At 40.7% G+C, this 24493-nt stretch overlaps 1 protein-coding gene across 2 annotated transcripts in view; it reads right to left on the reverse strand.

Moving 5' to 3' along the window:
• Positions 1-24493, reverse strand: part of TMEM19 (transmembrane protein 19) — a 521036-nt gene that overhangs the window by 352579 nt on the left and 143964 nt on the right. The gene's annotated exons all lie outside the window — the stretch shown is intronic.

Here is a 24493-nt window from a genome sequence, read left to right on the forward strand (position 1 = left end):
GAACTAAGGAACCATTAAGTTGTTCGATGGTAAAGCCAAGAAGGGAATCTGAAATCTGGATTAAAGTGACAGCAATAATTGGAAAAAAAATAGTTTTCATTATAAATCACAACGACAAGCATAACATACTCTTATCACATCCCCTAAATAAAATGTATAAAATTTCTCAATAAAAATCAGAGGAAACATTAAGAAAAACAAAGTTTACACTACAAGAAATAAAAGAACCACTGTCTTTCAAATGACAGAAAAATCATGTGACAGTCCAAAAATAATAAATTCCTAACAAAAAAACAAAACAGTTTTAACTTTAAAAAAAAACTGTTTCAGTCAAAGTTAATTGTGGAACTTCCTTCCCCTCTTAGGGAAATCATTAGCCCAGCAAAGGAGAAATGCTAGTCAAACATCTATCATCAAAAGCTAGCAAGAGAAGTTTTGTTCAGAGGCAGGAAAGCTCTGAAGGGCTTGGAACCCACACCGCTGATTTTCTCCAGCTCTACTTGAGATGTTAACAGTCTGGGTGCATGGAAGATGCTCTTAAGCTTTGGAAGAGATGGCTATATAAACTAGGCACGATATAACCCTTATAGGTAAGGCTACTATAGCAGTGATCAAATGAACATCAGTGATGATCCAAAGAGAAGCAGAGTGTAAAGAAAATGCCAGAAGTTTGGTGGTCTTTACACAGAGAAAGCATTAGATACAGTCATAAAGGATTTTATAAGTAGGGTAATGGGAGCTTTTGGGTTGCCTGATAGAATAATAGAGTTAATTATGAATGGTCAGAGGCAAGAATTAAGGTTGCAGGGTTCTTCTACAACAATCTGTCTTTGAACAGAGGAACCAAACAAAATGTCTTTTCCTTTATTTGTTTATATTTAAAGCCATTGGCAAAGAAAATAATAGATTCACATATTCAAGGATGCTGTATTCATGGTAATTAAAACTTAGCTTTATCTGCAGAAGACACGATATTGTATTTAACAAATCTAAAAAGAAGGGGTGTTTCTGTGTTGTGGAATATTTTGAAACAGTTTCAGATCTTTGCGGGATATAAAATAAATGAAGACAAAACAAAGGCTATTGATGTAAACTACATGCCTAGACATGATTTGGTTCAGCAATTCGTATACTTATGGGAATGTAAGATTAAGTATTGCATAAAGAGATTAAAAAAAAAGATCACATTATGACAGTTAAGGGTATGTGGGAAGAGAATAAACAAATGTTAATACAAGCAGTGAAAAGCCCCTTTAGTTTTATATGAAATCAAGCATCCTTTTTTCAACCGAAGAAATTGTGCATATAATAAAGAATTGAAATAATCCCCCCAAACATTAAGTAGGATAAGATTATTCTCCCTATAGTATTAACTGATTTGAAGGGATTATTTAAAGCTGTGCAGTTGGGCTCATAAGTAACATAAGCAGAAGGTTGTAAATTAACGTAGAAAGGGATCATGATGAAACAGAGGGGGACAGTTTGAAAAATAAGGAGAGTGGGACTTTGGATTGCATAAAGTATTCTAAGAACTAAGCCAACACAGGACTGTAGAAAGGAGAATTTTACCAATACTGGTAAATGCTAGGAGGGATAAGGAAAATACAAAAGAGGGGGCTGAAATTTATTGGAGAAAGTTAGCAAGGGATTCATGGTACTGGTAGCAGATAACTAGTTTGGGAAAGGTAAAGTGGGATGAAACCAAGCAAAAGCCTGGACTGCTGGTTAGAGGCTACCTTCACTACCACAGATTGACAGTACAGGCAAAGAGATAGTGATAGGGGAGAGCCAAGTGAAACAAGAATTCTAGTAGACGTTTTAGTTGAGTCTAGAATAGAAACTGCTGTTAAAATTGGATGATTAGCAGGAAATATAAAACACTGCATGATAAGTATAACAAATCAAAAGAGCTTAAAAATACTAGGAAGACAGAATGGAAAAACAATGTACAAAGGAAGAAAATGAGGACATATATGCCTCCTAAGTATGCATCAAAGACCAGAAGGTTTAGGATTTTGCTTGGAACTGTTTGCATTGGTATTTTTATGCTCCAATCAGATTTCAGAGAACTTTTCCTCATATATTCTGTAAATGCTAGAGGTGTGATGGGACAGAGAGGTAACTCGGAACATGTTTTGAGAATGCAATGAGTTGGCAGATTTTAAAAACTCTTACAGAGTACTTTGCCAGAAATATTGGGGGAGCAAATTATTGTTAAAAAATAATTCTTTTCAGCTGGGATACATGATCTGAATTGCCCAGATGTAGTAAAGCCCTACTAAATTTAATGCAATTGGCTTCTAAAAAAGCAAATACTAGAAAAATGGAAATCAAAATCAAATCTATATCTAAATTACTGAACATTGAAAATGAGCTAAAAAATTGCAGCGGGGATCTTTAGAAAAGAAAAAGGAGGAATGTACACAGAAGTAATGGCATAAGTAGGAAAAATATATGCAGAATAATGTTCAGGAGGGAAATGAAGTTTAAGGGAATGCAGGAACTAAGCAATGTGTGTAACATTGGAGTAAATGAATAAGCATTAAAAATAAAGTGTATATAACGCATGAACATAATAAAAAATGTTACTATGGAAAAAAAAACTATCATCCATACAGTTCGACTGAGATTTTGAAAAATGGGATGAATCAGAGACCCTTGTCCTGTGCAAGCAAGTACACTGTGAAGAAGCATTTGATAATCGCGCCCCAGCCAGTTGCAGGAGAATGGATTATCTGTGTTGTCTGGGCCAAAAGGGAGTCACCAAGAACATCCTTTGCAAATTTCATCTGATCTTTTGATGGCTTTTTTTGACAAAGGAAAGTCATAAAAAAACATTTCCATATAGAGGAATGAGAACGAATGCATCTTCCAGGCTTCTAAGCAATGTATCCTTGAGCAAAAGTGTTTCATCTGTCTGTGAGTGGATGCAATCAGACCTACTGGGGGAGGTGCCCTCCACACGTTCACTACTTGTAGGAAAACCTCAAAATGAGGGTCTATCCTGATCTGCTACTGTGTTCTGCTCTAATGGAATACAAGTTGCTTGAAGAAACAAGCAGTCATCATGGTCAGTATGCAAAGGCGACAAGATCTTATCTTCTCTGTTTATTTCTGTAACATATCACAATGGCATTGTCTGTTACCAGGGTTAAGAGGGTTCCTGGAGACCAAAGCTGATTCCCGCCCCCCCCCCCCCCTTCTCTGTACTAATATACATGCTCAGATATGTTCTCTTATAGCTATATTAAATTTAAGAATCTCACATGAAACGCTCATTATGGGAGACTTTAACATAGACTAGTTAACATGCTCCTCGAATAATCCCATCAACTACATAAGTCTGCATGGAATTAGTCAACCTATTCACTCACCAACTAGAACTGATAAATCTTACAAGCAAGAATCTATTCTAGATTGGATTCTCATAAATAAACCAGCCCCTCATACCAATTTGTTTGTCTACCAGACATCCTGAGTGACCATCATACTACCTTTTTACTAAAACGCCAAACCTATCAAGCCAGACCAGCTACCTACCACCTAATAAGAAGCAAAACAAACTTTAATTCTAACCACTTTATTACAGCCTTAAAAATTTGTATATGGGAACCAGTTAAAACTCTCCACCTTAATGATACCGTGCAATATTTCAACTCAGTATTCCTAAATATCCTAAATTTATATGCCCCTGCCAGAACAGTATGGGTCAAATCTAACTATGCCCCCTGACTTACTAAAGAAACTAGGTCCTTGATGAAGCTATAAGATAAAACTTGGACTAACTGGGATAAAACAGGCTCTCAAGCTCTCAAAACATCATATGTGGAACTCAGAAACAAAGTTTAAAAAAAACAGGTCAAACTAGACAAAATCAACTACTATCATAACATACAGAAAAAACATCTAAACAACCCTCAAACTTTTGGGTCTGCCATCAAGAATGTTCTGTCACCTGGTAAAGCTAGTACACCTCCTCCAATCACAACAAACAGTAATGAAAGCACAGCCACTCAGTTTAATAGGTATTTCACAGAATAATTTCCTGCCTTAACCAAAACCCAACCCTTTCCCATCCTTTCTACAACATGTAATGCAAATAACAACAATTGCTTCTCTCTGCAACCTGTACCAATGGCGAAAATCAAAAAACTACTAAAAATAAATTAAGACAGCAGATAAACTACCATCTGACTTTCTGAAACCTGCTGCTGAAGCCATAGCCTATCCTGTAACAATTCTTATTAACCACTCTATAGCTGAATGTCTAGTGCCTGATATCTGGAAAATGTCTTACATAATCCCACTCCACAAAGGTGGTACTTCAAAAGAAATATCAATTATCACCCCATTGCAATCCTCTCCCCTCTATCCAAAAATCTTGAAAGGTGCATCCATAGACAAATCATGGACCACGTCAACACCCACAAACTTCTTACTAACACACACCATGGGTTTCGCTCCTCTCATAGCACTACTACTGCCCTCTTGTCATTCACAAAAACTGTAAACAAATATATAAACAATAATAAGTTTGTATCAGCTCTCTTTCTAGACCTCTCCAAGGCATATGATACAGTAGCACATAATAAGCTTATCAATATCCTTTCTACTCAATCTCTCTGCCTCCACTATTACTTGGTTCCAAAGTTATGTATCAGGGAGACAACAAGTAGTACAGTGGGCAGACTGACACTTCATCATTACTCCCAGTAACACTAGACATTCCCCAAGGCTCCATCTTTTTTTCTCTATTTTTACCAATAACCTTCATACCTCTACACCTCATGCTACAGTCATTCAATATGCAGATGATTCCACAATGATCTGTACAGCCTCTTCCACACAAGAGCCTCACACTCACATAAGCATCTTTTCTATCTCTAGAATCCTGGTTATCTGACACTCCACTAATTCTGAACCCCAATAAAACAAAACTCTTACTTTTCAACCCTACTAGATACACTCCACCTTCTCTACCTTTCAACATCGTATCCAAAAATAACACCATTATCTCACCTGTAACCCACACTAATCTACTAAGCATATTAACAGACTGTAACTTGAGATTAGGCATTCATATTGCCCATACCATAACAAAAGTCCACAAAAAAAAAAGAAGTTGTGTACTCACCACAATGTTCCATCTGAGTAGTTATACTTCATTTTTCTGCAACCTGTGGGTATACGGATCCGTATCGGCAACTTTTTTTCTAGCATCTGCTCCAAGCTGCTCCCCTTACCCATAATACCCTACCATCTCCTATCTTCCCTCAGATCGAGTTTGCTGCAACTAACAATATATAAGCAACTTAACCCAATAAACCAACCCTGAAAACAGAATATGGTCCGGGGGAAGGAGGGAGGGAATGTTGCAGAAAAATGAAGTATAACTACTCAGATGGAACGTTATGGTGAGTACATAACTTCTTTTTCTGAAGTAGTTAACTTCATTTTATCTGCAACCTGTGGGACAGAGTCCCCAGCTACTCTGATCCTGGGAGGTCCTTATGGAAGGATATTCCTGATCACCACAGAGCCAAAGGATTCTCTACCCCTTTAAATCAGATCCAATTTATAATGGGAAATGAAGGTATGTGAATTGGCCCATGTCGCTGCTGCACAAATATCGTCCAAAGGTACCCTGGACCAAAAAAAGCAGCAGAAGTCGCTAATGGACCTGGGAGAGTGAGCCTTAACTATACCAGGAGGAGATAAACCTTCTGCTTTGTAGGCATGTGAAATGCAAAGAGTGATCCATCTGGCTAAAGAAACTTTAGAAACAGCATTTCCCATAAACGCTTTGGAGAAGGAAACAAACAATTGATCAGTCTTGCGGAAAGACTTCGTTCTACGAAGATAAAAACGAAGTTGTCTATAAACATCTAACAAATGGAGTTTGTATTCACCTTTATTTTGGAAGTTTGGAAAGAAAACGGGCAGATTAATGGACTGGTTTATGTTTGCTTCAGATGGCACTTTAGGTAAGAAGGAAGGGTTAGTACGGAGGGGGACCCTATCCTTATAGAAGACCAAATACAGAGGCACGACAATCAGAGCTTGAAGCTTAGAAACTCTCCTAGCCGATGTGATGGTGACTAGGAAAGCTGGCTTCCAGGAAAAAAAATTTAAGTCCACTGAAGCTGCAGGTTCGAAAGGAGGGGCCACCAATGCCTGTAAAACAAAAGTAAGGTCCCAAGAAGGTACAGAATCCTTGACAGGAGGCTGTAACAGAAAACTACCTTTAAGAAAAGCCTTACACAGCCTAGAGGAGGCTAAGGCCATGTTGTCTTCACCAAAGTGAAAACTGGAAATGGCTGCCAATTGTACTTTCACTGTGGAGGAACTAGCTGCTTGCTGGAATATACCACACAGGAAGTCCAACACTGCTGGAACAGGGGCTGTAAAGAGATCTATTTTTCTCTGTGAGGCCGAAATGGAAAAGCACTTCCATTTACTGCAATAAAGTTTCCTAGTGGAGTCTTTAAGAGAGGCCACCAGAATGGATTTTACCTGGGATGAAAGACCGGGAGTCCTGGCAATTAACAGAACTGGAGCAACCAAGCTGTTAGCTTGAGGCTGCCCAAATCGGGCGGACATGTCCCCGATGGATGGGAAATTAGATCCAGGCAGGGATCCAGAATCCACAGGGGAGCTAACAGATGAGACCAAAGAAATGGGAACCAAACCTGATGAGGCCAGAACGGGACAATGAGGATCACTTTGCAACGTAGTTGGCAAGCTTTCTGAAGAAACTTCGGAATGAGAGGTAAAGGTGGATAAGCATACAGAAGCCCGGGGGGCCAAGCATGGACTATAGCATCTCTGGGGACTTCCGCTGGTGAGGGAATCAGAGCGAAGAACTCGCTGCACTTCACGTTGGAAGGAGATGCGAAGAGATCGCAGCAAGGCTGACCCCATGCAAGGAAAATCTTCTCCACTACTGACTGTTTCAGAGACCACTCGTAAGGCATCAGAATGGCTCGGCTCAATCTGTCTGCTAAAATGTTGGAGCTCCCCGGGATGTGCGTTGCTATCAGAAATCGACCGGTGGAAATCGCCCATTCCCACACTCTCATGGCCTCGCGACAGAGGGTAGGATCTGGTTCCCCCCTGCTTGTTGATATACCAGACGATCGACATGTTGCCTGACTGAATTGCAATCAATCCGAGAGGGAGGACTGTGTGAAAGGCTTCCAACGCTAAAAGCACTGCGCTCATCTCTAGAACATTTATGTGCAAATACCAGTCTGGGACCACATGCCTTGGACTGTCCTTCTCGAACAATGTCCTCCCCACCCGAGTTGGGAGGTGTCCCTGGTCACTGTGGTTTGGACTGGGGGTGAAGCAAATGGGCGTCCTTTTGATATCTCCGGTGAAGTTAACCACCAAAGAAGAGATGTCCTGCAGACATGACTGATCTTGATCGGAAATTCCATGGGTAGGTCTAGCCAAGACCACTGAATAGCCACAGTCCATTGAAGAACCCGCATGTGAAGGCGCGCATAAGGGAGAATAGATATGTCGGCAGCCATGGAGTCCAGAGCCCAGAGAACCTCGCTCACCTTTGAAGACTTGGAGTTCATTATCTGAGCTATGTGGCACCTGAGATGTAGAATCCTGTCTGGAGTTAGGAATACCTTCATCTGCAAAATGTCTAGCCATGCCCCCAATGAAGTCTAGAATTTGTACTGGTTGCAAATGGGATTTGTGAGCATTGACTGAGGTGAGACCAAAGGGTAGGGCTCTGAACTGAAAATGACTGGCTCTCAGCCGGAAGCGCAGAAACCTCCTGGAGCTTTTGTGTATTTTGATGTGGTAGTAAGCATCCTGAAGGTCTAATAAGCACATCCAGTCGCACTCTCGGAGATATGGTAGAATGGACTGTAGGGTGACCATCCGGAATTTCTGTTTGGCTACCGATAGGTTTAATGTTGACAGGTCTAGAATGGGCCTGAGGTCCCCAGTCTTTTTTGGCACCAAAAAGAACCTTGAGTAGATGCCTAATCCGGACTGATCGGGGGGGGGGGGGACCTTTTCGATGGCTCATTTGAGAAGCCGCTTTAAAACCTCTAGAGCTGCGGCCTCCCTGTGAGTGGGTGGAACATCTGGGAGGTGATCTGTAATATTTGGAGGGGCAACAAAAGGAACAGAGTAACCTCTGGATATTATCTGAAGAACCCAGCGATCTGTCGTAATGGACTCCCATGCCGCTGGGTGTAAGGACAATCGTCCCCCGACTGCCTCCAGAGTACGACAGTCGGGCAACCCCTCAGGGCTGCTGACCGGGTCCATCAGAGAAGGGTTCCCTAGACCTGAAATTCCTGGGACCCCCTCTACCTCTAGGTCGGCGTTGATCTTGTCCCCTCTGCCTCTGGGGGAATAGCTGTCCTGAGAATCCCAGGAAAACTGAGATTTTTGGAACCACATCTTCTGCCCTCTGATTCCTAGAGCAGGACCGCTGAGGGTTAGAGAAGCGGACTCCGACGGCAGACAAAGTCTTCCCGTCCTTTTCGCTCTGAACAAGTGTGTCATGTACTGTCTTTCCAAAGAGGGAAGAACCGTTGTAGGGAGCATTGATAAACGATGCCTTGAAAGGGTCCACAAACTGACACAATCTGAGCCAGGCATGACGTCTCATGGCTATGCATGTCCCAGCCGCCCTAGCTGCTCCTTCCATGGCATGGGAAAGTAGCCACATAGATGTGTTGGAGACTGACTTCAGAGTAGACATTTTTGCCGAGAACAGCTGTCTGTCCTGTGGCAATAAAGACTCTGAGGGCGACTCAGCGAATTCCGAAGCAAGGTCTCGCTGAAGCCGAATCACATGTGCCAAATAATTCAGCGCATGGATAGAAAAAGTTGCTGAGGAGTATACGCGTTTCCCAAACCTATTCACCGACCTGGACTCCTTGTCTGGAGGGTGGACTAAGGAACTCTACTGTGCTAGTTCCTTCTTTGTGGAAACTGCGACCAACATAGCATCAACTGGGGCTCCTTTCGACCAGGGTTGTCTATCAGAAGGGGGAGATAAAACCTTGTCAGGGCATTTGGGGATGGGATCTACGGTGTCGGGCTCCTTCCATGCCCTCGTGGTGATGAGGCCCACCAAGAGGTCTGCTGGTGTGGACACCCAGGAAGTAAATGGGCCCGTGCCAAAGGCCTCCAGGAACACTGACTCATCCCCAGAAAGTTTTGGGGCTGACCAACCTTCCCTCTGGCGGAGGATCTCCATAATTTCTCTGAAGGAGACGTCTTCGGGAGGTGACCTGGGGGAATCTTCTCCTTCATCTAAGTCAGTGTCAGTAGTGAGGGACTCGGGGGAGTCCAAGTGCCTCCTTTTGCACTTGCACTTACGGTGACCCTCTTCAGTGGGACTTTCAGAAGGGGATCCGTGAGCCGCAGGGGTTTCGGGGAAAATTACCTGGGGATCCTCTGGCATGGGCTGTCCCTGAGACAGGATGAAGGGAGTCATCGCCAAATCCAGGGGGGCCTGGGTGATATCCGAGGGGATGGGCTGGGGTCTCAATCCCTGGGAGAGAACCCTCTCCACCACTTCGAAGGCCAAGGGAGAAGTCCTCCCTGGATCCGAAAAGGTCAGAGCCGAAGAATCCATTCCCCCAGGTCTGACTCCCTGTCCACGGATCAGAGGAACTCAAGGTAACAGCCGGAGTCAAGGTTGGAGGAACTGTCGGGCCGAGTTATCAGCTCTGAAAAACCTCAGATCCAAGAGCCCAGAAGCCAAAGCATGGATCGGGGAAGGAGAGATGGGGCGGAAAAGAGGCATGGAGGTCGCCCCTCCAGAGGGAGAGGGACCTGGCAAGACTCCCATCTGAATTTGGGTCTGAATAAATCTCCGCATCATCATGTCCATATCCATGTCCAATAGGCTCCGAGTCGACCTCGAAGAGGCCACCGACTCAGATCTGGCTGGTCTGCGCAGTGGGGTGGAGGGCCTCGGGTCTGAATGTTCCAACGGCTCCAGTGAGAAATGAGGAGACCGGAGCCGAGGAGAAACAGGCCTCATGGTTTTAGATGGGGGGGGGGCGGAGAAAGAGCTCCCTGTCTGGGGATCTCTTACGATGCCTGTCCTTTTTCTCCCTTTCTTCTCAGAGCCTTTCCTTTTCCTTCTCTTTTTCTTTTTCCTGGTCCTTGTCAGACTCGCTGACTGAAGATCTGTCCTTTGAAAACCCATCGCCAGACAAAGAGGGAGGTTGAGTCCCTGTCTGGGTGGAAGGTGGTACACTAGCGACCGAGGCAGATTCCAGCATGGCAACAGGGGGGAAAGCCTTTGGCAACTAGCTTGGCCTTACGATCCCCAAGGGCTCTAGGGTTGAAACCTGAACAGACAGCACACTGAGTGGACAAATGTGCCACTCCTAAGCATATCACACACAGAGTGTGACCATCGGCAGGGGAAAGCTTATGGCCACACTCTGTACATTTTTTGAACACAGGCTTTGGCTGGTCAGCCATAGTCCTGCACTCCAAGGTACAAGCACTACCTTTCCAAAAACCACACACACACAGGTAGGGGAAGGGCAGGCCTAACTACTACTCTATACAAAAGAACTTTTTATTTATTTATTTATTTTTTTTACACCAACAACCAAATGCGATACTACAGAAGGGGAGGAAGGGAAATCTTAGTCAAGCACACCTAGATATCAGCAAAAAAATTCTACTTACTATCCCTGAGCCCAAGCAAAGGAGACCACGATGCACACTACTGGCACTGCAAAAGAGATCTGAGGGAAGATAGGAGATGGTAGGGCATTATGGGTGAGGGGAGGAGCTCGGAGCAGATGCTAGAAAAAAAGTTGCCGGCTCGGATCTGATACGGATCCGTATACCCACAGGTTGCAGAACTACTTCAGATCTAGGGGCTCTATATAGGAACAACTTTCCTGACAAAAACAACCAAGGTAACAATAGCCCGCACACTCCTACTTTCTACACTTACATATGCCTCTCCAATTCTCACTAACCTAAGAAAAGCAGATATCTTAAAACTAGAAACATGCTACAATAAAATCACAAATTTGCCACCAACTCTCCTTATAGGACCTATCACTGTACATCTCTGAAACAACTGCAATGTCTACAATTCCCTCATCTACTTCTGTATAAACAGCTAACATTATGCCACAAGTTTGTGCATCACCCAGAAAAAACTCCTGCCCCAAGAAATGTACTCCAGCTATACTTTGGGAATAGAGTACTACGTTCAAGTAACAAACAACTATTAGAAGTCTCCAAGGCCAATAACTCTGCAGGTGAATCCTTATACTCTACCTATATAGCCAGAAGATGGAATTCCATGCCCTCCAACCTCACTAACAAATCCTCAATAGTTAACTTAAAAACATCCTTAAAATGTTACTTTGCTAACACATGGCTTTGCTCCTGCTCTGCTCCAGGGTAAAATTCTTCAAGAAAGTAATCTCTATTCCTCTCCTCAGCTATTCATTCAGCAGTGTTTACCAGATGTTTAGAATTTAACTTAACTTAGGAAAAATTATTACTAAATTTGTATTAATTTCTTCTTTACTACATTGTACAACTCTGTCATATGTGTTCCATTCATGTTATGTTTATCGGATGTTTAGAATATAACTTGACTTAGGAAAAATTATTACTAAATTTGTATTCATTTCTTCTTTACTATATAGTACAACTCTGTAGAAATGTAGCTTTGTCATATGTTTTTCAGTCATATGTGATGTACTACTACTACTATTGATATTATTTATAGAGCTTTTCTCCCCAGGCCTCTGCTGAAAAAGGACCATCTGTCCAGTTGGACTTTCACAGTAAACAAATGTTAAATAAATAAATAAATAAATAAATAAATATGAATAACACTATCATCAGTACTGAAAGTCAGATAAAAAACACAAATGGCTCCATACCTCTATAAAGCCCATCTCCATACTTAAACTTAGTGGAGATGTTCACCCTAACTCCAGACCCACACATCAACAACCCACCATGGCCAACCCATTACTTTTCCAATGCTCCCAACACTATTTTCCCATCAGGTAATGAAACTATCCTCACTCTTTTCAACATTAGCCTCAGAAGTGTCTGTCATGCCCCTGCACTGGCCCAGTAATCAAGGAGCCTCAATCCTCACCACTAACACCAGTGAGGGACGTGCACACTGGGAGTATGACAAGTAACACACACAGTAAAGTACAATTTCCTTAACAGCACACAGAGATCACAGTCAGTCTGAGGCTGTTTTTTTTTTGTCTTTCTCTCTGTCTCTCTCTCCAGATCCCGAATAAGACTCCCCACTGGCACAGCTATAGGGTTAAGAGATCAGCAGAGTTGTCAAGTCAATACTTCCAGCACCCTCTCTGTCCAACCACTGCTTTGTGTCCCTGCCCAAGTAGCTGACACACACACACATAAATAAACACACAAACACTCTTGGGGAAGGCTGGCACAAATTCACTAGCTATGCCCCCTTCTGTCCAGACTATAAGGTAAAATCACTGCCACCAACCACCCTTTTTATCAGCTACTTAAGGCCCTTATCAAGGGTGGTGACCAATTCTACTATGTAATGCTACTATTATCCAAATGGTAAGTGTGACTGAGACTTGAAGGCTACTGGAGTGGCTTGTACAGTGACTGCACATACATATGCAAGTACTCTAGGAGCTTAAATATCTCAAAACAAAATCAGCCACAATTAAAAGGTTTAAATATATTTAAAAATAAAAGCACAAGAAAATACTCATTAACTCAACACAGTGACAACAGACTTATGAATCACAGGAAATATTTTAAAACAACATTGCAGCACAGTTTCACATAAATATAGAAAACATCTAGACTACTCTTGCTATATTCCTATCTATCCCTAACAGATACTATGCATTAAATGTCTTACTTACAGAGCCAGGCAGATATAGATGAGAAGTGCTGAAGAGATGTTTACAGGCCCAGAACAAAATACAAAATGTCCTGACTTTCTCTCTGAGATAATTCTTAAATTAATAATGTACATTACACTGCTGGGTTAGCTAGACGGCATCACTATTTGAAACTTGCATCTAGTTCCCAGGCTAAACAAATACCAACAGAATTTAACATGTCTCTGTCAAAAATACTTATCTCTCAGACGTACAGCTGCTAGGATGTCACAGAGCAATACAAAACACTTTACATGTGAAACCAAAATCCAAATTGTACCTTGCTACAGATCCCCCACCATGCCACAAGATTCTCACATCATCTTTCTAAACATACTGGAAAATATTAATATACAACCAAACACCCTAATACTGGGTGATTTCAACTACCCTGCCATTAACTGGGAAAACTACTCGTGTACCAACACCTTTGCCCAACGATTTTTTGGAATGCCCTGGATCAACTAATACACAGTCCCAACAGGGGCTCCAATATCCTAGACCTGGTCATTACCAACATGGGATATCAGTGCTCCACACCTATGGTCACCCACTCGTTGGTCAGGTCAGACCATAAGCTAATCACCCTTAACATCCACATCCCACCCCCACCCCCCAGTAAGGAAACCTCCATAAAAACTTCTCCAAAGCCAACTTCATGCTACTCAAGTCAGAAGTTACAAACTTCATGACACCCATGCAGATGGCAACTGAAATTTCAACTGCTGAGTCCTACACTAAGGCACTGTATGAGCACATCCACTCATGCATGAATTGTGCCATCCCAAATAGAACCAAGATGTTCTCCTCCAAAAAAAGGAAGACAATCTGGTAGTCCCCTGCCATAAACAAACTTTACAACAAAAGGAAGAAACTGTTGCAGAAAAGAGGAAAATCTGAGGATGCAAAAACCTCCCTTACCAGCCTCAGTAAGAAGCTGAGATCCCTCATAAAATCCTCCAAAGCTAGTTACAAAAATAAAATTGCCAAAGATTCCAAAGACAACCACAAGGCATTCTATAACTATGTCAAGAATCTAAATGGCAATGCTCAGATATGCTCTGAGCTACAACAGAATGGCATTAAATATACTGATCCCAAGGATATTGCCAATATCCTGGCAGATCGATTCAGTGCCAACTTCACCCCCCCTCTCACCCCCTAAATGGCCCATCTCAATACCAGAAGATTGCCAAATTCCGGTAATAATGGCCACGCAGGTAAAAAACATACTCTCCAAAGCTAAGAATACAGCATCCATGGGACCAGATGACATCCCAGGCTGTGTACTACATGAACTACAAAATGAACTGGCACCTCACCTATGTGCCATGTTTAATCATACCCTCACCTCAGGCTTCATGCCCACTGAGTGGCGCACAGCTACAGTTATCTCACTCCACAAGGGGGGATCCACCTTGGATCCCGGGAACTACTGCCCCATCAGTCTGACAAGCCTGATCTGCAAGGCAATGGAATGTATTATCATGGAACTTATAAACAAAGACATTGGTAACCTTAAAACACTGGACCCCACCCAGTTTGTGTTTGTGAAAGGCCGATCTTGTCTCCTGAATCTGATTGACTTCTTCGAATCAGTCTCCAGAGCCATGGACGAGAGTAAGGCAGTCCACACAGCCTAGCTGGACCTCGCCAAGGCATTTGACACCATCCCCCACTCTGGAATCATAGATAAACTTACTAAGCTGGGCATTAATCCCTACTTCACTTGATGGGTTGCCAACTGGCTTACTGACAGAACCCACACTGTAAAAGTAGCTGACTCCAAATCCAGCTCCAGACAAGTGACAAGTGGAGTACCTCAGGGTTCAGTCCTGGGATCTCTCTTGTTTGGCATCTACTTCTCTGAAGTACAGGCCAACACTAAGGGGCTCTAGCTAACAAAGTTCGCAGATGACTGCAAACTGGGAGCCATTATTGAATCCCCAAATGATGTTGATACTCTATAAAAGGGCCTTACAGAAACAGATGCTTGCTGCCAGAGCCATGGGCTCACGCTCAATCCCAAGAAATGTATAGTTATCCCCTTTGGGAAAAAACATGTACCCGTGAATTACCACATAGGTGGCAGTACACTAAACACCAAAAGTGTGATAAGAGACTTAGGGACACAGGTGTTCAGTGGTCTCACCTTCAATAACCACATCGCCACAATAGTCAGGAAATCCTTCTATGTGGCACACCTCATCACTAAGGGCTTTTCATCCAGAAAGAAGGAGGTCATTGTCCCACTGTACTCATCTCTCATTAGACCCACTATAGAATACAATGCCCCATTTGGTATGTACCTCTCAAGACATCTGCAACAACTGGAAAGGCCACAGAAATACCTCACTAAAAGAATCACAGGCCTAAAGCAGACGCCTTATGCTGACCGCCTTAAAAAACTCCAGCTATACTCTGTCGCATATCGTCTACTCCGAGGCGATCTCTGCTTAACATACAAGGCCATGTCAAACTCAGAGCTGTTGGACATGCTACACAAAAAAATCCCAATCCCTCAGAGCCACACGTTCCAGGGATCTAAACCTAGTCATCAAAATAAACAAAACATGCTGGAGGGATAGGTTCCTGACCCAGAGACTCCCCAGACTCTGGAACAGACTGCCCATACATGTCAAGCAGAGTGCCTCTTTGGCCCACTTCAAAAGGAACCTTGATGATTGGATGGGTGAAAGGAAATTCACCCCGGGGATCACGTCAGTTGCCCTGCTAGACAGGGGTCCAGGGAGGTAAATAGTGTGGGAAGAAATAGCCAGGGAATTGTTATGGCTAGGCTTGTATAGGCCCTTAGGGCCGATAGCTTAGTACCAACCTATGAACCTAGTAATTATCTCTGTCTTACGACAATAGAAAGTCTAAGCTGTTGACATTCTGTTTCCTAGCTGAGATTAACCTTAGACACATTGTGAAACTCTTTACTTATTTTCTTAAGAATTTGCAATTTAACTGTGTATATTCCAGCCTTTACCATCAACACATACATTTACATAGGCATGTAGTTTATATACATTTCTGCTCTTTTCATTTTTCTGCTCTTTCCAGCAAGGTGCACTGGGTTGCAAACTTGAACCTGAGTATAGAACATACAGTTTCTTACATTTCTAAGGCAAGCATACAAATCATATTACTATTCACAAATGATACAGAATTATTTACAAAATTCTACCTGACTGGCTGGCAGCCTTCACAGCATCTGCAAGAAAATTCATGATATCTATGAATGTCTTGATTTGTACTCCAGACATTCTAAATTGCCACTGAAGCCTGGCAAAAACAAGAAATAACTGACAAAATGATTCCCTCCATGTTTTAACAGTCAGAATGAATAGACATCTTAAAAGAGCAGGTGGTATTGCTATTATTTATAAAAACAACTAGAAATGACTCTAGCCCATCTAAATATCCTAAAATTTATTAAAAATGAACTTCTGATTGCATACCTCAAAATCAACCAAAACAAGTCTATATGTATCTTAGCAGTATACATCCCACCAGGCAACAACAAGACCACAGCCGAAAATATCCTACACTGGATATCTTACAACATTTCCACAGGAAACCTTCATCTTAGGTGACCTAAATATACGCATGCTGGCAATCTATAAACAACAGCAACCCCAAGGATTCTATTCACCTATTTGGCTTCACCCAACAAATAAGCTCCCACCACCAGAATCAACAAAAGCACCAACAGGCAGGCCCACACACAACTGGATATTGACAAACAAATCCCATAATATAAAATCTTCTGGTTGCTTATCAGATACTATAAGTGGCCACCTCCCAACCTATGTAATCAGCCAACAACATGGTTCAGCCACACAAATAATCTATAAACAAGTATGCAATTTAACCAAATTTGACAAAGACATTTATTACAGCCTGACCCACTACAACTGGAATATATTGAGTAATGCCCCCAGATGAAGTAGTTATTCACTTCAATTACACCTTCCTAAAAATACTAAATGATTTAGTACCAGTTAGGACAAGAAGGGTAACATTTAACAGTCTATGGCTGACATAAGAGACCAAACAGCCCATGCTGCAAAGAGATAAAGCATGGAAAGAATGGTACAAGAATAAAACACAACATACCTACCAAAATTTTAGATATCTCAGGAACTGTACTAAGGTCCTTGTCAAATCTGAGAAAAAAATGCACCAAAACAACCCCAAGCATTTTTGGTCTTCTCTAAATAAACTATTACACCCCACTATTACACCCTGTTCATAACGCTACATTAGTAGCTTCTAGTTCAAACAACAAACAGTCCCATTGGCACACAGTTCAGCACTCATTTCATCCAGTCATTTCTATCACTAATCAATGGCCACCTCACTTCACCCCTCCAATTTCCATCAGTTTTCGAAAGCAACACACTATTTTTTTTAGTTTTCAGCCTGTGTTAACATCAACCATAAAAAAATTCTTAGCAAATTAAAAGCAACAACCTCAGTTGTTGATACCCTTCCCAGTGAGTTCCTCAAAACAGGTGCAGAAGCACTTGCCTTCCCCGTTTCCATTGTAATCAACTGGTCAGTAACTGAAAACTATGTCCCATTCATCTGGAAAAAATCCATGAATCTACTGCTTCATAAAGGAGGTAATTCAGCAGAGTTAAAAATCTATAGATCTACTGCTGTTCTATCACCCTCTCTCTAAACTCCTTGAGAAATTTATTTACTGTCAGCTTATGAAACATGTAACCAAACAAAACCTCCTCTCCAACACCCAGCACAGTTTCAGGCCCAACCACAGCACTACTACTGCCTTCTTCAATTTCACCAAACCAACATAGTAAACCAATACAGAAATGAGGGCAACCTTATTTCTTCACTTTTCCTTGACCTTTTCAAAGCATATTACACTCTGTCCCACCAAACGCTCCTCTTTAAAATTGCAATACTAGGTCTCCTTTACCCTCTACCTCTCCTGGTTTCACAGTTATTCACCCAATTGTCAGCAGGCAACTAAATGGCAACAAAACCTTTCAGCATTTCAAACAATTTCTGTTGGTATTTCCCAAGGGTCAGTACGCACACACCTTCTATTCAATATTTTCATAAATAAACTTCATACCACTATAAAACTTGGCAATGATTGAACCCTTACCTGCTCTGTCCCACCCATAACAAAATTCAGGAAATTGCTCAAAAATATTTCACTGACATTGAAATATGGCTAAAAAATTCTAACTTGCTGCTTAATGTCAAAAACCTGTGCTATTTACTTCAAAACAGCACCTTATTCAGAAACACACATTTCATATTACCACAAGTAATAACAAAAACACAGAAACCATAAACCAAACTAAATTACTCAAACTCATAATAGATTACAACTTCAGATTATTCACCACATACTTCATTCCGTCAAGTAAACTCGCCAAAGACTCTGCTCCCTCTATAGGGCTAAAAAATACCTGACAGACCAATTAAGGATTACCTTAGCAGCAACATACATCCTTCATTCTCTATTGTAAACTTCCCTTATTCTTAACAAATATCAACACAGAAGGTCATGACTGATGAGCCTGAATGGTTTGAACAGTCATTGAGCAAATTATATTAATTCTCCTTTTACTCTAAAATGTGGTAGAAGGAAGGGATAAATGCTTTGTTTTCTGAGTATGTTTTTGGGAGTGTGTATATGAATGGTCTTCAGGGCTGAAGCTGTAGATCTGACCTCCAAGTGTGAACTTTCATCTTCCCATACAATGACCTAAATGATACTTTCCTTATTCTCAGATACTATAATCTATGGTTCTCCCTTCCCGGCTGACTCCACCAAATGAATGGTCTGTTCAGATGAGAAGGTTCTGTGCCTTAACAGCCTCCACAAAAAACAGGGCCGTGAAGAAGCAGAATGATTGTTCAAGGGCTGCAAGTGCACCCCAGTGGAGTCATCAGCAACAGGCTATTTGACAGGGGTGGATATATGATTATACTCTTTCCTGTCTCTCAGTTTTTTTTTTTTTTTTTTTTACACAAGGGGGAAGGTCCAGCACAAGGGAAGATGATATGGCTGCTCAAACCAAGTCCTGCAAAAGTCTGCTCTCAAGAAAAATATTAAGGAGGTGTACTAATGGTCTTTGAGGTAAAAGAATTACACACAGAAAATTATCTGATATCACATTCAGGCCCAAAACAAAAATACAATCAGGAGTCTTTATATGGAATTTGGGGCCCCCAGCTGATATAACTTTTCGGACAGATATAAGAAAAGATTTTTGAAAAAAAAAAATCTCTCAAGGAAAAGGAAAGCCCCCCTCATGGGATACTCATCTACCTGCAGACGAGTTGAAGCTAACCACAAAGTAATACCAGACACAAATCTGGTAACAGTATGTATACCCATACTAACTACAAGAAAGTTCTGATTTTTGGCATGCCCATACTTCACTCTTACACCAACATATCCTCTTGCAATAAGTATATTGTGCATGAGGAAGGGGTCTGATGCTTGGTAGACTAGCTGATGTATGGTATGCTTGGCAAGATACCTCCCACATAAAATGGCTACTGCAACAGTTGTCTACTGAAAAACACTGGTTACTAAATGGACTTAACTTTTTTGCTATTAAATAAGTTAGGCACAAGTAGTAGGACACTTTGGGCTTTCCTAAATTATTACATTTATGGCAAAATATCTTTATGATGTAAAAATAAACTACAGGGGTGGGATAGGGCACCAGTGTAGAAGTCCAAAAAGGGGACTCTATAAACCTAGACATGACAGCATTACTAAATAAACAATAACATATGCTGCACCATAAAGTTGATGTATTTCTAGAAAGATTTAAGCTTTACAGTTGCTTGCTAATTTCTTAAGGCCTAAAAAACAGCAAGAAGATTCAAGTGTGTAACTTTTCTATTGTGGTATTAAATTTATGATCAGAAGTCAACAACAACATACACTGTGAACAAATAAAGACAAATCTCAAACATCATTTTGATATTCTCTACAGCAAGAATGAAACTACTTTTTGACCCCCAAGGATACTGGTATTAATAAAATATTAATACACAAATGATTTAGGAGAACAAATTCAACACATTAAAATGTAGAAAAGTAAAAAACAATGTAAAAATGCACAGGTCAGCAAGGGCTTATTGTCAGATGCTTTAATACCAGAAATTTCTAAACTATTTGTACAAATGATTTTACATGTCATGTATGGATTACTTAGTAACCACATATTATTCCTTCATGCAAAAATTTCAATTTTAAGCCATGTAATACTAAAGAAAAAGAATTAAAGTTTAACTAGCTTAAATATCAAAATAAAAAAAAAATCACATTTTACTTCTTTACACTGTAACGTTTTAGACAAATTGAAATAGCAGTAATCATATTAGACAAACTGATAACATTAGAGATTATAAATTTGGGAAGTAAACAGATGTAAAATTATTATTATTAGTACAGAAGTCCCTCTTAATAGTTACAAATATAAATGATTCAACTCTTAATTTAAAATTTTCCAGAATTTAGCTCCAGTTCAAATTTAAAGTTTAATAATAGTACTAAGATACCAAAAAACAGAAACCAAATTCTGATTACAAATACATACTGCTTCTCCTGGGACTATCACTGACTATAATTTTTAGGTCTTCATATAAAACATGACTTAGTATCAACAATTAAAGCAGATTATGAGAATATTAATTGCCTAATTCAAAACACAAGTTTCCAGTGGACTAAACATTATTTTTCATATTTCTTAACAAAATAATATGACTGCACAGAATTTCATACAGTCCTCAATGTTATTTTTTAAGATATTCATTTAATGTTGTGTAATAAGAAATTAAAACTACCTTATTCCCCCAAAATAAGCTAAAGTATTTCAAAACATTTACAACAATATTTCTTTAACATGCCATATATTTTCATTTTTTTTCTGTTCACAACATCCTAGGATATATCCACATAAAGTGGCCCTGGGCTTCGTTAACATAGGCACAGAGATATAAACTTTGTAAGCATCATGTTCAGCAGGCCGTGGGCGAAAAAGTAGATTTATAAAACCTCGGGGTGCAGGGAGCATCCTGTTTTTCTGAATGGCATACAGAAGAAATGAACTCTAAAGCATACTATCATTGTTTTGCTCAGGATGTCTAGCAGGGCTGTGTACCTCGGCAGCGCTACATGCTGCATCAGTGTAAGGCAACTCTGCTTTTAACTGTATGCTCTACCAAGCAGATGGTTTACTGTGGTGTGTCACTGCCTGCCATCCAGATTGACTGATTCATAAAAAGCATTAGCAGTCTCCTGTCATTACAGCAGACTGGGGTTCAGGAACATGCCAGCATCAACTGTGTTGGTGTGGGTCAAGTTTGTATATGGTAGCAGGTTTGCCTGCACTATGTTACTTGCAGGGATTTTCCTGCCATGCAGTGGAGGCATTTTTTGTGTACCCATATTTTGTTCAGTAATAGAATGACAGGAAGACAAGATGAATGCAATGACAAGCACAGCACCAATGCGCTGTCTGGCACTCCTGTCCCATAGGCTAGCCTGTAGAACTAGCCAGTTTCAATGGTACTAGCTTTGTGAACTGCAAACAACTTGGAGGAAGGTTCACCTGCATACGATTTAGGCGCCCGGAGCACCACTGGAACACAACAGAGAAAGACTTTCTTCTTGCTCAAATGTGTGGTGTATAGTGGGAGTTACAAAGGGCTTTAGGACACCATTCCATGCAGCACAAGCCCTATTTCATGGTACACAGCATTTACAATTCCCTGAAGTACACATTCTTTTTTTCCTCTAAACAAATGAAAAACACGTCATGCCACAGGAAGGCATTTAAACTTATCTTTATTAAAGAAGCAAGCTTAGACAGTTACACAAGAAATTATTTCAATACATGGTACTTCTTTATCAGAAAATATTTTTCCTAAATGTTATTGTACTTACAGGTTCATAGGTAAGTACTAGGCTAGCTGCCCTTGTGCGCCATTTTAAGCCTAGACAATTTTCCTTTTGGAGTTTGAATTAACCTAACCCATTTGATGTTAGATTGGCCATAGCCATCCTGTGGTCGATAATTATATATTACCCCTAAAGAAAATAACTGGGAATCACACCACAGATAATCTGACAGGACCCATGCATGGGATAAAATATTTTGGATCCACCTCTCTCTTTTAGTACTGCAGAAGGCAATACCAGGGTATATGTTCTGTTTTCCATTCATAAATCCAAGTTGCACTTCAATATGGACAGGGATGAACTTTGTTTTACATAGATAGGAGTCTGTTCCAGAGCAGTGGTATCCTCTGTGAGATATAACTGCCCCTCGAAACCATTTTGCTGATGTTGCCGAAGAGGTTTAGATCCCTAGTCTGAGTATTTCTGATGTTATTTGACTTTCTGATGTGCAGTAAATTTAACAGATACAGGTCACCACTTAGCAATATGTAGAATGCAGAGTACAATGACAAGGCTTTGAGTCAGTCCACGTAGGACACGTTGTTTAAGCTATGTATCCTTTTAGTAATGCACCTCTGCGGGCGTTTCAGTTGTTACATGTACTTGGAAAGATATTTTCCAAAGGGGGCATTATACACAATGACTGTCCTCCTTTACGTAGCCCTGATTAGGCCAATGACACCCCTCAATCTGGACACAAGCCCTTTCTTTATATGCTGTGCAATGCAGAAAAACTTTCTTATGACCAGTGGCATGTTGGTCAAAAGTTAGGTCACTGTCCACATAAGTTTACAAATCCTGAACAACTGGATCAACTCTTAAGGGGTGTATCGTTAATGTGGTAGTTCCCTGGGGTTGATGACTTCCCCAAAGGATACGATAATGCATTTTTTGGCATTCAATTTCAGTCCGTGACTTTGGCACCAGTTACTTATTTCGGACAAACCTTCCTGCAGGATGGCTAATTCCTTTGGGAATTCAATGCCTACTCCTAGCTTGCAGTCATCTGCAAACTTAGTCAGCCAGAGCACTTTGGTACTGACTTTTACTTCGGAGAAGTATAAACTAGAACAGGAGAGGTCCCAGCACAGAAAGCTGGGGAACTCCAATGGTGACTTTTTTGTGCAGGTAAACTCCCCTATTTGATTTCCTGTCTGAGAGCCATATAAATTAACAGCAGCATTAAAAATTCATTTTTTATTTAGAAAATATTTGTAAAGCAAAAATACTGGGATTTCTGATATATATTAGAATAGTATGATAAAGTTTTATTTTCAATATCTGAATCTTATTAAAAAAAATAGATTGACATCTGCTTTAACAACTTCATCCTCGTTTTGCAGAACATTTACCTGGAAGCTGATTTACATAACATTTCTTATGCCTCATAAAAATCAGTACAGTTCTTAAATGTAATGCGTCAGAAATTTAGGAAACAACTAAAAGCTGACTGGGAACACATTTCTAATGTGAGGTAGTTAAAATTTTTTTAGCAAGAACTTCCAAGCTTTTGTACAATCTTTATAGTCTGATAAATGTATTTATTTATTTCACTTATTTAACCCTTTTCCTTTAAATTTTATTCAGTTTCACAATGCCTAGTTCTCTGGATTCCTCACAGCAATTACTGTTGTAGTATCAACTATACTGTAGTAGAGAAAACAGTTGTTTAATATTGTACTTTGTATATTTTAGGTTTTAAGATATGTTCATAGTATAATTATGCGTATTATGCTTTACTGCATACTGTTAATTTTTCAATAAAAAACACTTATCCTTTTGCAGCTGAGAGATCACAGTGCACTAAGGTCCACAGGCCATTCTAGATAGCGTTGCCACCTTATGTTGTGGCCAAAACCAGACAATAGCCACATACCTGCACCTCCCCACAACAATGCCTATCTCTACCCCTCTCTCTGCCCATTCCCCACCCATTCTATGACATCACATGTACATCAGGGGAGGAGAATCATCATCTTTTCCTGTTTTAACTTTCAATCGCATTGCATGAGCAATGTAATAAACTCCAATAATCTGCTTGGTTTTTAAAGCAGAATATCAGAGTTTGTACAGTGTTTTCTAGACTAACGGAAAAATCATTTTAATTTCCAGATAGTCCAAAAAAATAGGTGGCAACCCTAATTCTAGACATTAAGTTAGTTCTTAAAACTTGCGGCCAGTGCCTAGCTTACCAATCGCTTAACTTCTCCTGTCACTATAGTTCTTGCCTGATTTCATATGAGGGACCCCCTGACCATTCTCATGCTGGTCTCCCTCAACTGCTGCCATCCTGTTCTGTGCGAGATGAAGCAGTCCTCCAGTTGCTTGCTCTCACTTCTTTGAGTGGCTGAACAAGACTGGGACTTGTGACACTTCTTCACCCAAATAAAAGCAGTAATGGTGTGGGATCTGGCTAGTGATTAAGATGTGAATTAGGTTAGTATCAAAAAAAGAACTGGGTAGTGCAAGGTAATCTCTGCCTTTCTTTGCTCCTTCGTGAAACTAGGGCATGCACCAGTAACAGGCATGCATGTGACAAGTATGTCTCAGAATGTATGAAAAAGTATGTGACAATTCTGAGCAACCAAGCAAAATCTCAGAAGCA

Source organism: Protopterus annectens, chromosome 15.part0 (assembly GCF_019279795.1).
Source record: "Protopterus annectens isolate FY-2018-M chromosome 15.part0, PAN1.0, whole genome shotgun sequence".
Lineage (NCBI taxonomy): Eukaryota > Metazoa > Chordata > Ceratodontiformes > Protopteridae > Protopterus > Protopterus annectens.